General features: G+C 36.0%; 1 non-coding gene across 1 annotated transcript; it reads left to right on the top strand.

Annotated features, from left to right (window-relative positions):
- Positions 1 to 14454: 14454 nt before the first annotated feature.
- On the top strand, positions 14455 to 14562 carry LOC111750120 (U6 spliceosomal RNA). Its single transcript, XR_002785275.1, has one exon. It is a non-coding gene; the product is annotated as a U6 spliceosomal RNA (small nuclear RNA).
- The last annotated feature ends 200 nt before the right edge of the window (positions 14563 to 14762 follow it).

The following is a 14762-nucleotide window of genomic DNA, read 5'->3' as shown; positions in this document are numbered from 1 at the left end:
GAGAGATATCATTGCTGATGTCAGATGGATCTTGGCTGAAAACAGAGAATACCAGAAAGATGTTTATCTGTGTTTTATTGACTATTCAAAGGCATTCAACTGTACAGATCATAACAGATAATGGATAACATTGGGGAGAATGAGAATTCCAGAACAATTAATTGTGCTCGTGTAGAAACTTATAAAAACTAAAAGGAAATCATTCAAAAAGAACAAGGGAATATTGTGTGGTTTAAAATCAGAAAAGGTGTGTGTTAAGGCTGTATGCTTTCACCATGCTTAATCTGTATGCTGAGAAAATAATCCAAAAAACTGGACTACATGAAGAAAAACCTGGCATCAGGATTGGAGGGAGACTCATTAACAACCTTCGATATGCAGATAATACCACCTTGGTTGCTGAAAGTGAAGAGGACTTGAAGCACTTGCTGATGAAGATGAAATCTACATTCTTCAGTATTGATTACACCTCAACATAAAGAAAACAAAAGCCCTCTCAACTGGAACAATAAGCAACATCACGATAAACGGAGAAAATATTGAAATCGTCAAGGATTTCATTTTACTTGGATTCATGATCAACACTCATGGAAGCAGTAGTCAAGAAATCAAAAGATGCATTGCACTGGGCAAAAGATCTCTTTTAGTGTTAAAAAGCAAAGATGTCACTTTGAGAACCAAGGTGCACCTGACCCAAGTTATGGTATTTTCAATCACTTCATATGCATGGGAAAGCCGGACAATGAATAAGGAAGACTGAAGAAGAATGGATGCCTTTGAATTATGGTGTTGGCAAAGAATATCAAATATACCAGGGATTGCCAGAAGAACAAATAAATCTACCTTGGAAAAAGTACAGCCATAATGTTCCTTAGAAGTGAGGAGGGTGAGACTTTGTATCATGTCCTTTGGACACTTTATCAGGAAGTATCAGTCCCTGGAGACAGACATCATGCTTGGTAAAGTAGAGGGTCAGCGAAAAAGAGGAAGTCCCTCAACAAGATGAACCGACACAGTGGCTGCAACAATGGGTTCAAACAGCAACAATTGTGAGGATGGTGCTGAACCACGCAGTGTTTTGTTCTATTCTACAGTCTGGAACTGACTAGACAGCACCTAACCACAACAACATTGCAGTTTTTCAATTTCATTAATTTACATTACATTAAATTAACTTAATTTATATTAAATTAACTTCATTTAGTTATGTTCTATTTTTACCTAATTTGGAGTCATTAGATTATGTATTTCTCAAAATCTGTTTTATTCATCTTTATGCTTTCAACCCCTAACAACTCCCCTGTATCAATACAGGTGTTCAATAAATAGTAGGCTAATTAATTACTTTTCTGAACATCTACTGTATTAAAACATCAGTCTAGTTATTCAAGATAATAAGAAATATAAATAATGTCTCTGACCCTAGAAAGTTTGCAATCTTTTTGAAAATACAAGGTACAGAATATAATATTAATATAAATAATGGTTAAAAAATAGAAAACACACACCATATGCCAGGGGCCATTCTGAGCGTTTTATATGTATTACTTCTCAGTAGTACCTGTGAGGTTGACATGATTTTCCAAAGAGGGAACCAAAGCATAGAAAGAACAAGGAATTTGTTCAAGGTAAGTAGTGAAAAAGGTATAAAATCCCAGGCAGTCTAGTTTCGGAGTTATTCTCGCTCTATACATTGATGCTGTAAATCACCTGATGAATACAAAAAAATTAATTTAATTAAATTTAAGACTTTAAATATTAAAATAAGATGCTTCCAATCATTAGCACATGCAAAATATCTGTACAAAAATATTCTATAATTTTAAATTGCACTTTGAATCAAGAATTAGGATCTCATACTTCCTCTCAAATGTCATTAAACATGAAAAAAAAAAAAGCTGCTAAAAGCTTCTTCCTCAGGTCCCCCCTCAGGTACAGGGTCAGAGAAAAAGAAGAAGACCCTCAATTAGATGGATTGACGCAACGACTACGACAATGGACTCAAACACAGCAAAAGATTGTGAGAATGACACAGGACCAGGCAATGTTTTGTTCTGTTGTACGTAAGGCCACTATGACTGGAACCGAATCCATGGCAGCTAACAACTACTACATTTCTACATGGGGCTATTCTCACCTCCAGAAACCATGAAGCATACACTTTAAAATAGAGCCAACCAAGTCAAAATTCCGCCAGGAAGTAGAAAATCTAATCAACAAGATCTTCAAACCCTTTTGGAAGGTTGAAAGACAATGTCGTGCCTACAGGCCTACACTGGTGTCATAAGTAACTTCATAAGTAGCTTTTTAATAACACTTAGCAACATTCCATGCTTAAGGTAGACAGAATCGCCTTGGTAACGGTTATAGTGCTATAACAGACCATCTATTAGATTTGACTTCCCAGCATCTGATGGTCATACTATTTGGCATTCTACTTTTGTGTTCCCTTCCTAACTTTCTCCTTTTCTACCCATCTTGTGTTTGTACCATTGCATCTCACCATATAATGGCATTTGTGTCCTTTGTTTAGTTATCAAGGCCAACGGAAATGTGTCACCAAAAGTCACAAGCCCGATTTCAGTAATAAAATAGCAGCATTCTTGTCATACAGCCTAGGATTGAATCTCAGGTCTACCTCTTACCTACTGTGTAGCCTTGGGCAAGTTACTTGGTTTTCCAACTGCTATATTCTCATTTGTAACCCGAGAATGATAGTTACGTATCTTGTAGGTTTATGATAAGGATTACATGAGATAATCTATGTGAAGAATATTATATCTGGCATATAGTAATTGCTCAATAAATCTTAGCAATTATTATCATTACTGTTTTTAAGATTCATCATGGCCTCTACTTAAACCATCTATGAACTAACCCCCTAGGCTGAATTATTACCTTCTGGGATCTCATAGCATCTGGTGTGCAGGTGACGCAGAGATAAAAGAAAAGATTTGCTTCCCAAGTCTGCCTCAACTGTAGAGAGATTCTTCATTCAGGTCATGCTCCACCCAGGTCAGTCCACATCTGGGCAAGGTGTGTGAGCAAGGTAGAGACTTAAAGCCCAGCCTGACCTGGAACAACTCTGATGAGCACTATTTGCTCCAGAACAACCCAGCACACCGTGTTGACCAATGCTTTGGCTGAGCCTCATCACAATCTGATTTCTCCCTCTGCCCAATTCTGCTTCCTCCCCCATCATTCAACAGGTGTTCACTCCTAATAAACATCTTATACCTCATACTCCATCTCAGTATCTGCTTCCAGACAACCCAACCTGACACTGCATCACAGTTGTGTTCTATTAGTTAGGTTACTTATCTGAATATCTGACTCAGTTGCTAGATTATAAAACCCTTGCAGAGTGAGGAAAATCTCATTTAGCTCTGTATCCTCATTACCCAGCAAATGGTGATTAAATAGAAGACATCCAATCCGGATTTTTTTATTGACTGAAGAAAAAAAATTAAGAATTAGCTTGATAAAATTTTTAATATGTGTTCAGGAAAATCCAATCATCGTTAAAAGTATTATCATGTTTCATGTTAAGATACTTCCCATGAATGAGGTAGCAGTGCTTTTGTAAACTGCATGTATGACATTAGAGGAAGTAAATTTTATCAGTAAACTCAACACTGCTCTGGACAGCATCCTCTTAACCTCTTTACAGTTGCAGCAACTTTTTTTTTTTTTCTTTCCAGCACTCACTGTATGTATTTGGAGAAATCAAGCAATGAACAATGTATGTACGACATCTGGTGGCTCCCAGATCATGTTACATCGAACTACCTGGGAGCCTGAGTGACAGAGCTCGGTGATCATATTAACCTGAACCTTTTCTAATACTGGAAACCCAACAAAAGATTAAATATGGGTCCTTCTACCAGTGTTGAGAGGATAAGAGCTACTACATTTGCCAAAGCTGCCAGTTGTGATGAACATAACATCCCCATTTCTTAAATCCTCTGATTTATATTGTGTTCAGAATTAATAATCATTCATTCAATTAAATGCTCTCGATCTGGGCCCCTGGCCAATTCTATGTCATAAGAGGTGATAAGACCTATTAGCTATAATCCTTAAATTAACCAGCATCAGACCCAAAGGAAGTATGTTGGCAAAATGAGCCAACTCCCTTCTAATTCCACGCTATCATGACTGATGCTAGAAAATATCTTCATTACCTTGCTGCTGCTATGATCAGCAGAACAGATTTAAAAGCTACAATTACGACTAGAAAGCTTATGACCTCACGTTTTTTCAATCATTGGTGAATTAAATTTATAAACTATTTAAAAATCTCACAAGTATTATGTTGCTGTTGTTGTTAGGTGCCTCCGAGTGAGCTCTGACTCACAGTGGCCCTATGTACAACAGAACGAAACACTGCCCAGTCGTGCACCACCCTTACAATCGCTGTTATGCCTGAGCCCATTGCTGCAGCCACTGTGTCAGTCCATCTTGTCAAGGGCCTCCCTCTTTTTTGCTGACCCTCTACTTTACCAAGCATGATGTCCTTTCCAGGGACTAGTCCCTCCTGATAGCGTGTCCCTCCTGATACCAGGCAAGTATTACATGACCTAAAACAAACTTACACAGTATAAAACAGCTAGAGATAGGAAGAGTAGAATAAAATCATAGAAGAATATTGTATGCTACTGATGATATGATTATAATAACACACTTTGGTGACCAAGACTTTGGGTGACCAACAACTCTGGGAAAAGGAACATGAAGAGCAAGACTTTGTTATTCATTAATAGGTAGCTGGACTAAAGGTGAGATTATTTTTAGTTGTTGTTTGGATAATTGACTTTATTCTACCCTTAACTTTGCATGCATTTTTATAATCTTTGTTGAAAACAAAAATTTTAAATAATATATGAATATGTAGATCATACTTCAAGGAAACAAAGAAAATAAATCAAAATTTAGGAAACACTTGCTATGTATCTGCAGAAAACAAAAGAATATCCACTAAAGCTAAGTTACTGTTTGAGACAGTTCACATGGATTTGAGCCTATGCTGCTATGCAATGGGCTGAAACTGCAGACCTTCCTTTGAACTGCAAATCCTCAAAAATAAGAACTGATGAAAAAGGTCAGCAAAGTTAAGTCACCATGGAAATCCAGGCAGTTTTACACTCTTCACTTTTAAAGTTGACAAGTGTCACTGGGTTGAGGTCAACGTTGGCATTCAAATAAGAATGTAATCTACATTCCTGTTAACTAACACATAATAAACAATTTAGAATATTTTATTAATAGAAACTTCAACATACCCTGAATCATTTGAATTCTCATCTACTAATAAACATGGGAACTTTTCCCCCAACAATGATACTGGAAAAGATATCTTTATTAGTTTTCGCATAGGCACATGAATAGTCTGAATTAGCATTACCAGGATTTATTGAACATGGTTCAGAGAAAAACCAGGAGATTTTCTGGATCAAGTTACCTCATAGCTTATTTTATTCCACTTGATTTATGATGACTTGTGTGTAATCTCACGACTACAGAGCTTACCACAAGAGTTTGATTAGTCAAGAAGGATATGAGACAACTTTTGTTTTTATTGTCTGCTAGGGCACATGCTATAAATTCATGAAATAGTAAAGATGTGGGTATACATACTTTGGGTTTCAATTGTCCTTTTGTTTATTATGTTTATTTCTATTACGTGAACTTTGAATGTAAAACCTTTTTCAAAAATTACCCTCATTGCTTTCTATTACAGATAAATATCTGTTGAACTTAAGTAGGCCGAATTCCTATTTGATACTTAAGTGCCGGAATTTTACCTTATTTAGCAAAGTTTTACTAAATGATAAAAGTGAAGAATTTTAAATATAGCTGATTGACAACCTCGTTAAACTCCAAACCTAACTCTAATTCCACCATAAAAATTCTGCAAATTCGGAAGTGAGACAAAATATACACAGACACAATTATTCTTAAAATAATATACACAGACATACCTCATTTCTAACATAATAAATTATTTCCTAAATAGGTAAGAGACACACGGCACAAAAAATCAAGGATCGAATCATACCTATAAAGAAGAGAAGCAAGGGCCTGGGCAGAGCAATTGACATCCAGGAGAGCCCAGGGGCAAGTGAGAATGTGCACTCAACTGATGAGTATGCCCACATGTTCCAGAACTAATAAAGCATTAAGCAAGGTGTATATATACACCTTGTACATATTCATATATATCCCATTGCCATCAAGTTGATTCTGACTCATAGCGACCCTGTAGAACAGAGTAGGAGTGCGCACATAGAGTTTCCAAGAAGCTCCTGGTGAATTTGAACTGCCAATCTTTTTAGTTAGCAGATGCAGCTCTTAACCACTGTGCCACTAGGGTTTCCATAGATTTATATATATACCGTTACATATATATACTCACATGTACATACATATGTATATGTGTGTATATATATGCACCAGTATATACAGACATATGTGTATGTATATATATGTACCAGTGTATATACGTATATACATGTTTGTGTACATATATGTATCAGTAGCTAATTGAAATACACACAAAGAAGTCTAACCCCTAGAACTTGTGAATATATTATGGCCAGGGGGAATTAAGGTTGCTAATCAGTCAGTCAATACAAGATCATCTAGGTGGGCCCAATGTAATCACAAGAGTCTTAAAATGGGGGAGAAAGAAGTTGAAGAGTCAGAACTAGAAAGAAGGCATTGTGAAAAAGATGTGACAGGGCTAAGCCAAGGCATGCAGGAAGCTTCGAGAAGCTGGAAAAAGCAAGGAAACGGATTCTCTCCTACAGCCACCAGAAGGAACAGAGCCCTGTCAACACTTTTTTAGCCCAGCAAGACACATTTCAGACTTCTGACCTCCAGAACTTCAATATAACAGAATTTGTTTTGTGTTAAGCCACTAAGTTTGTGGTAATGTGTTACAGCAGCAATAGAAATCTAATACAGAGTAAAAGTTCATATGACAAAATCAACCAAAAATGAAGTCCCTGGTTGGAGCAAACAGTTTCCACACTTGGCTATGAACCGAAAGGTTGGAGGATTGAGTCCTTGGAAGAAAAGCCTGGTGATCTACTTTCAAAAAATCAGCCATTTAAAACCCTATTGTGATCTTCTCCTGTAAAGAATACACCCTAGAAAACCCTATGGGGCAGTTCTGTTCTGTCACATGGGGTCACCATAAGCTGAGATCAACTATGGCAACTAACAATAATAACAGTGTGGAACCTGGGAATTTCCATCATTAACAAGTTCTCAGGTGATGTATGAAATGCCCTGAACACTGATTAAAATACGCCTGTAAGCCTTTGTCTAACTTCTTCCTTTCCAGCTACTAACCCTGTCGCCACACTTTCTTGTATGTGTTAGGTGCCTTCGAGTCGGTTCCAACTCATACTGACCCTCTGTACAACAGAACGAAACATTGCCCAGTCCTGCATCATCTTCACCGTTGTTGTTATGTTTGAGCCTGTCGTTGCAGCAACTGTGTCAGTACACCTCATTGAGAGTCTTCCTCGTTTCCACTGACCTTCTACTTTACGAAGCATGATGTCCTTCTCCAGGAACTGTTCCCTTCTGATAATATGTCCAAAGTATTTGAGACAAAATCTCGGCATCATTGCTTCTGTGGAGCATTCTGGTTGTACTTCTTCCAAGGCAGGTTGGTTTGTTTTTCTGGTAGTTTAGGGTATATTCAGTATTCTTCACCAGCACCATAATTCAAAGGCATCAATCCTTCTTCAGTCTTCCTTATTCACTGTCCAGCTTTCACATGCACATGAGGCGATTGAAAATACTATGGCCTGGGTCAGGGGCACCTTAGTGTCATCTATGCTTTTTAACACTTGAAAGAGGTCTTTTGCAACAGATTTGCCCAATGCAATATGTCCTTTGATTTCTTTGACTGCTGCTTCCATAGGCACTGATTGTTGATGCAAGTAAAATGAAATCCTTGACAACATCAATATTTTGTCCATTTATCATGATGCTGCTTATTGGTCCAATTGGGAGGATTTTTGTTTTCTTTATGTAGAGGTGTAATCCATACCGAAGGCTATAGTCTTTGATCTTCATCAGAAAGTGCTTTAAGTCTTCTTGGCTTTCTGCAAGGAAGGTTTCTTACCTGCATAAATCCTCCATGTTCTTTAAGAATAGACTAAAGCATCAACCCTTCTGAGAGGTATTTCCTTAACTTCCTAATCTGGGTCAAGTTACTTTCCTATCTGCTCTCAAACATCTTGTGCTGACTTGTATCAGCCTCTCCACTGGGCTGCAAGCTCCTAGCATGGCCTTTAAAATAGCTTTGAAAGAATGAATATTATCTTTTTTGATCTACCAACAATTAAGAAAGGTGCTTGTCATTATTCAAGCAAATTTTACAAATCGGTCAAATTGAGACTCACAGAGATTAGTTTTTCAAGGTCAACCAGATAGTTAATGGTAGGGTCAAGTCTCAACTCTAGATTTCCTGAATGAAAGCCCTATATTTTCCATACCATTCCATACTGTCTCTCAACCATGGATGATGTACCCTATGCATCTAGAACTTTCTTTTGTCCACTGTCTATGACTATGAGATCAAATTGGCTCAAAAACAATGACTCTGAAACCTGCACCCTTGCAAAGAGCTACCAGTAGCAGGCAAGTGATACATAATAGATAAATGATTCCTGCCAAAAAAGAAACACAAACTAAAAATGCTTTTGTAGTCCTTGTTACCTAACAGATTGATTGCAATATAATTCATATGCCATATAATTAACCCACTTCAAGTATATAGTTAAATGATTTTTAGTATATTCACAGACTTGTGCAACCACTAATCTGTCTCTATAGATTTGCCTATTCTGGGCATTCCATATAAATGAAATCGTACAATATATAGTATTTCACTTAGCATGGTTTATCCACGTTGTATCATATATCAGTACTTTATTCCTTTTATTGTCAGATAATAGTTCACTATCTGGATATACCACATTTCATTTATCCATTCATCATTTGATGGATATTTGGGTTGTTTCCACATTTTGACAATTACGAATCATGCAGCAATGAACATTCTTGTACTGGTTTTTGCATGAACATACATTTTCATTTCTCTTGGATACCTACCTAGGAGTGGGATTACTAGGTCATATGGTAACTCTATATCTAACCTTTTGAGGAACTGGTAGACTGAATTTCAAGGTGGCTGCACAATTTTAAACTAGTTTTTTAATGGTGACATTGCTCAAGTAACTATTAAATTTTATTTTCACCGTGTGAAAACAAGAGATGTTTAACCAAAATGTTTGCTTTTTGGTCAGTTATTCATTGTCAAATCAATACAACAGACAGTTTCCTGAGTAGAGAACTGTGAAGCACCTCCCCTCTCCTTCCTTGTCCATCCTATTTCAACCTAGTTCATCCGTCACCAGTGGCTGACCTATCATTTCACTCAATGCCTATCACCTAGACTGCCATTTCTGGAAGCCTGGAATCTACCTGGGCAGGTAGCCTGTATATTCACATAAGAATTTGAAAAAGCATTGGTGGAAACATGGGAGTTGGTTACGGTATTATTCAACCAGTGAACAATGTTTGGCCCTGATTTTTCACCACTAATCATTTTTTTAACCTCTTGATATATTTCTGCTGAATTCATGGAAAGTATTGTATCATTAGAATACTAATCAAGAAATCTGTTTCCCATTTTAAAAATATTTAGTGACAATTCCATATAGGTTGTTCTTTTATTCACGTTTCATTTAGGCTTTTCCATAATCAAAATTCAGTCTCTTCTAAAATACCTCGAATTAGAAAAAAATAGGAATGGGGTAGCCTGTAAGCCTATTACATTGAGATTTAAATTTACAATAATTCTGAAAATGAGAGAAATAGGACAACGAAGTTATAATATTCAATTAATGAGAAGTTGGAAACACTCTTTAGGATTTTATAATTTCCCAGACAAAACAAAAGTCCTGTGTTTAGGCTATGGAGACACATAGCTTTGTTTAAGTCCTGGCTTTGCCAACTCCAAGCTGCATGACTTTAAGCATGGAATTAAATTTTTTTTTTTTAGGAGTCCCCTCTGTGGAAACCCTGTTGGTGTAGTGGTTAAGTGCTACGGCTGCTAACCAAAGGATCGGCAGTTTGAATTCGCCAGGCGCTTCTTGGAAACTCTGTGGGGCAGTTTTACTCTGTCCTATTTTTTTTTTTTTTATAGTGTCACTATGAGTCAGAATCGACTCGACAGCACTGGGTTTGGTTTGGTTTTGGTTTAGTCCCCAATTTATGGTAAAATTGGAAATTAACAGAATGAATATTCTCATAGAGGAATTTTACAATAATTAACCTGGTTATGTAGTCAAAGCTCAATACCTAGAAGATATTAAGTACTCAGTAAATAATAATTATTATTATTTTGGGTGTTACTAGATTTACTACCACTAAGAAGTTGAAACTATGTTCTCTGAAAGAAATGGCCCCTTCTCAAAGAGTTGTATCAAATATTAACTAATAAACTCTGAAGCCCTTTGTCTCAAATAAATAGAAATAATGGGTCCATTCCCCACAAAGATGCTTATATGCATAGCTTTACAAAATTACTTCACAACTTCAGGTCAGTGAATTGGATCTCAGATAATAATTTCTGCTGTATACTACAATAAAGCTGAGCCAGTCACAGGCTATGCAGAAGTGTGTGAGCCAGCCTATGTGAGCAGCAAACAGATTATCCATCTGTTCACGTTATTTACTATTTGGCTAGAAACTAACTTTCAACCTGGCAGAGCTGTATCATGTTGACAACAAATATTCAATGACTGCTACAGTATTTTAACATTAAAAAACCTTTGGGGTCATCTGAATCTACTAGTTGCTGGCTAACTTGCAAATAATATACTAGAGGAACCGTTTCTTTTGTGTATCAGTGATCAGGATTTTAAAGTGGTTATATTGTCTGCTTCTTTGTCTTCAGAAAAGGTTTAAATTGAAGGAAGAAATAAGCCATTGTAGCAGGGAGAAAATTATTTTAACCACTGATAAATCAGCTACTCTAAATTATTTTACTCAATATCTACAACTTAATCAAACTCAATTACCAGAGTTTCCAATTTCCAGTAGAGTATGTCCAAAAAATACATCCTAAATATGTCAAAAACATTTTATAAATTCAGTAGTATGACAGATTATTTTTTAATCTACCCAGGGAAAAAAAGCTAATGAGAAAATAAATTGTTCAAAGCTGTACACTTTCCATATTTAAAGAGATAATCAGTCCTAGGATGAATTATCATTTTCTTTTCATTGTAGTTAATGGGTACAAATTCCAAGCTAAAACGAAGGCTGAGTATCTTCCACAGCTAATAACTGAGGGTATCATTGCTACAAAGGGAGCTTGGTTAAACTTCAATCGAGACAGACTATATAAATGAGGATAAAGTAAAATACCTGAAGAATTTTTAACTGGCATATTATATCCAGTTAAAATGAATGGAAGAGGGAGAGAAACATGGTTGATTGTAGCAAATATTTCTTAGAGTGTTTTTGAGTTGCTCTTGGACATCTTCAGTTTGGATCTAATCTAATTACAGTATTCCTTTTAAAAACAAAAATTTTAGAAGCTACTCCCATATTGAAATTAAGTTTGTGCTTCTAATAGCACCTTCTCCAAAATGTCACTGCATTAATAAAACCATTTTAAACAACAGACAAAAATACTTCCCACAGATTCTAAAATGGTATGGCCATTTATTACCATAAAAAAAATTATTACCATATGACTCAGCAATTACATTCCTAGGTATATACCCAAAGGAATTGAAAGAAGGAACACAGATACCTGTACACCAGTGTTCACTGTAGCACTATTGACAATAGCCTAAAAGTGGAGATGGCCTAAATTTCCATAAACAGATGAGTGACTAAACAAAATACGGTAAATACATACAATGGAATACTACTCAGTCATCAAGGGAAATGAAGCCCTGATACATGTTACAATATGGAAGAACTTTGAAGAGGTTATGCTGAGTGAAATAAGTCCCAAAATGACAAATACATGATCCCACTGATATGAAATGTCTAGACTAGCCAAGTGTTTATATGCCAAAGTTCATCAGTGGCTACCAGGGAGCACTGAAAGGAAGGGAAATGAGGGGTTCATTACTTAGGAAACACTTAACTTCTGTTAAGAGTAATAGAAAAATTTAGAAATGGATAATTGTGATGGTTAAATAACACAATAAACATAATTAATGTTACTTAATTGTACATGCGAGAAAAGCTGAAATGGCAAATGTTTTGTGACATATATATTTAGCATGATAAAAAAATATTTCCCACATAGGATTCAAATTTGTGGAGATATTTGACCTTATTTTTTTTTTGCTCAATATTAATAAGAAATTTTATAACTGCTTCTATTTACATTGTAAAATTGCCTTCCCATACAACTTTCCTGAAATGGCTTTTTCTTTTATAGTTACCTTAACTTTCAGGAAAGTTAAATAGATTTGAAAAGGTATTCTGTTTTCAGTTAAATAACATATTGTGGAACTTTCTACTCTCTCTTATCTCAATTCTATGAAAAGGAAAAATAAAGAAATAAACTAAGATAAATATACATTAAAGGCCTATTCCTGCTTGAATGTGATACCTCTTTTATCTATTATTTTAATTGTAAGGGAAAATGGTGGAGCTATGGAATGGCATAGATTGCATGTCAAAAATGATAGATTGACAGAGAAATAGGGAGATTTATCCATTAAACTGCCACTATTGATAGGGTAAACATCATCAATTATCCAAATCAAGAAACTCTGAGAGTGAAATCAGAATGCTATTAATGATTATGGTAGCAAAATAGGTGTAAATTAGGCCTTTCCCAGGTAAACTGGGATATACGTTCACCCTAATTATTAAGCACCTGTTAACATGCAAAGGATAAGGATTTTTTAAAGGTAAAATAGTAATAATAATTGCTGTTCAAAGTCTGGCAAGTGAAATAAGTAAATCGGTCCTGTGTAAGTGAGGGCTATACCACTCTAGATGTATACCCTAGATGATACTTCTCTCATTGCTTGTTAACTCGTTGCTTGTTTAAGATCTATCACGGTTTGGAGTTTTATGGCAACACTCAAGCCACAGTTACTCCTCTCCTTGGCTGTCTTTGTGGCTCTCCTTCATTCTGCAGCACAGATGCCATATGTTTAAGTAAGGAACACACGAATGTTCTTGCTATCTAGTTTTGAGTGTTTGCTCATTCTCTGAGGATTTATAAGTGGCATTTATCTTGAATCTCTACACTGGCACTTCTAAGTAAATAATAATTTTTCAAATTGTTTACAATATGCTGGGCACTGTTCTATATTGGCCTCTTTACATGTACTGACTCATGTAATTTTCAAAACAACGCTGTGACATTGATCCTATCATTAACCCCATTATATAGATGAGGAAACTGAGTTTCAAAGAGTTGAATTAATTCATCCAAAGTCACCCAGCTAAAAAGCAGAGAAATCAGTATTCAAACCCAAAATCTGGGGTTTGGCTCCAGACCACATGCTCTTAAACACTGCACTTTACTGGATTTAGCAAAATACCAGGCTCAACTTCTTGGAATTGGTGATAATGGGTTAATACTCTCTTTACCATCACCTCATTTGAAAAAAAAAGTATGTTAAACATTGCTAATCTCTTTTACAACTAAATCTGCTTCCCTTATGGTTGGTTATCTTCCAAAAAAGAGTGTGTATGACTAAAAATGAAGTAATCTAAAATTGCTTGGAGGATAAATTGCCCTTTTCACAAGACAAATATATAGTGCAGGAGACTATATTTTAAGGGTTGGAGATGAGATAGTTAATTGAGCTCCAAAATCCACAGAAATCCAAGTCCTTTATCCAGTAGTACAATCAGTTGATGCCCCAAGTATCCATCATTCCAAATCTACTCCCCAAAAGACTAAACATAGATGATTGGTTCAACCAAAATCTTCAGTCAGGAAAGTTCTTTAACATGTTGGGCATGTAAGGATGCCTGGCTTGTGTCTAGTGTTCTAAGTTTAATCTATACTTCAACTCCTCAACTCTAAGTAGATGTAATTGCTAGAATAGCACTACTTGGATAATTGTATAAAAAACTGAATAGTCACAGGAACACGAAGAGGGTTCTCATGGCCTGCTCTCTATAAGACGCAGAACTGTATTCCTCCAGAATGTCCTAGGTACTCTGCCTTGCTGGGTATGTCGATGTTCTTATAAATGTTTGCTAACTGAGAATCAACCAGAGAGTCCTTTTACTTTCTACTTGAATTGTTGGAAAGCATTCTAAATTGTAATTTTTCACTTTCATGTTTTCATAAGTATAGACAAAAGATCTTAAGGTATCTCCACTAATTTCTTAAGGAGGCAGTATAATGCAGCAAACTCAGAACAAAAACTGGATTCAGTGCTCACTTTGGCCACACATATACTAAAAATTGGAATGATACAGGGACATCTAGCATGGCCCCTGCTCAAGGACGTCATGCAAATTCATGAAGTGTTCCATATTTTAAAAGAAAGAAAAACTAGGTTCAGTTTCTGCCTGATTCTGCTATTTAATTGAGCAAAATATTTAACAACTTATACCCTGGTTTCCTAAACTGTAAGATGGGAATGCTGATCTCTGACCTATTTAATTTAAGAGATCAGTTCAAAATTAAAATGGTACATGTATACTAATATACTTTGTAAATTGTAAAGCTGTATGCAGAT

The sequence above is a fragment of the Loxodonta africana genome, chromosome 14 (genome assembly GCF_030014295.1).
Source record: "Loxodonta africana isolate mLoxAfr1 chromosome 14, mLoxAfr1.hap2, whole genome shotgun sequence".
NCBI lineage: Eukaryota > Metazoa > Chordata > Mammalia > Proboscidea > Elephantidae > Loxodonta > Loxodonta africana.
This window is presented reverse-complemented; position numbering and strand designations above follow the sequence as displayed.